Source organism: Urtica dioica, chromosome 8 (genome assembly GCF_054948205.1).
Source record: "Urtica dioica subsp. dioica isolate 48M chromosome 8, U.dioica_male_clone48M_v1_H2, whole genome shotgun sequence".
In the NCBI taxonomy this organism is placed as follows: Eukaryota; Viridiplantae; Streptophyta; class Magnoliopsida; order Rosales; family Urticaceae; genus Urtica; species Urtica dioica.
This window is the reverse complement of record NC_142763.1, coordinates 35,891,365-35,892,968: the sequence shown is the minus strand read 5'-3', so window position 1 is coordinate 35,892,968 and position 1,604 is coordinate 35,891,365.

Here is a 1,604-nt window from a genome sequence, read left to right as displayed (position 1 = left end):
TCAACCAGTGGCATGTGTGGAGTAGATGGCACAAGAGTCCATGTATTATTCATGTGAACAACTTGATGTTATTCAAGCATGACAGGCTTCTACTTCTGATCAGCAAGAACAATAGCTACATTGCTTGGCTCTTCAACATGTATATGATGAAGTAGAGCTAAGCAGCTGGAGAAGGCTTTGGGCTTGAATATGTGATCACGAGCTCGAGTGACCATGTGGTGAGTAGAGGTTGTTGAGGCTCTGAATATGGATGGGATATAAAGCACAATAGCTCCACTTAGATCTTCTTCACTAGCACTATCTGATGTTATGCTTAGGCTAGAGTTTTGTAGGTCTAGTGAGCCTGTTTGGAGAGGATTATGTGGTGAATTGGATGAGACATGTGTATCTGGTGTAGGTGGGGAGTATGGTTTTGTTGGAGATTTGCATCTGAGTTGACATGTGTTGGTTGTGAGTACGAGGGACTGTGTATGAGGTGAGAAGAGGGTAGTGAAGGGATACCAGTGCAGTAATTTGTGCACCTGTTTTAACTTGCATTTGTGGTTTTACGAAAGCCATGTTCATAAGGTTAATGATCCTCATTGAATATCACACTTTGAGCCACATAGATACGCCCAGATGGATGTAAACATCGATAGTCGTTGTGAGAGTTGCTATAGCCAATAAATAGAATTCAGCAATCTAAAATCGAGTTTGTGGCTATTGTAAGCTGTGAGATGAGGGAAGCATGAGCAACCAAAGCACTTTAGAATTTTTGGATTGAGCTTCACTTTGAACACTTTTTCATGATGAATTTTGAACTATAAGGCGCTAGATGGTAGTCTATTTAATAAAAATACTACAATTGAGAAAGCAAACTACTGGCGTTGCAAAGGCTGTTAGGAATTCTTGCCCACGAGAAGAGGCTTATGTAAATTCTCGTTGAAATTATTAATAAAATAAAGTTTTGTCATTGATAATTTATTCGAATTGAAAACTTCATTTCTTATACATTGAGATTTATCAAACATTCATCAACCCATAGTCTTCGTATCAAACTGAGTCATATGCTCGGCATCTGAGCTTGGACAGTGAACTAAAAATGGCCGATGATTGATTCATGCTTGGGTAGCTGAATCTGAAATCATATATGTGGAACACAAGTGAAGGTTGATCACTTGGTGGGAGCATTCTACACTTGTGTAGATGTGTCATTTAAGGACCGTTCGGCACACTAACCGAGGTCGCGAATGATGGTCACAGTGAAACTTGATCTAAATCCTGAAGTGATCATGGACACTGGATCATGTTATCGCCCTCTTTGACTCATTCGCTAAAAGGCCACTATCATCATAATCACAGCTTATGTCTTGGGAGTTTCGGAATAGGATTCGAGTGGGAAGTGATTTACAGATATGGAATCCAGCCTTCCTGAATGAAGGTAAATGTTCTCTCACTTAAGGGTTGATTCCAGAACCGATAGACACTTCCGAAGTATGAACGTTCGGAAGAATCTTTCGCTGGGGAAGCAACGCTTAGGGATTATAAGTGTCAAGAAAAGTATAACGGAATAATTGAATTTTCTCGACACAGATTGAACCTGGAGGATCTTGATCACGAACTGA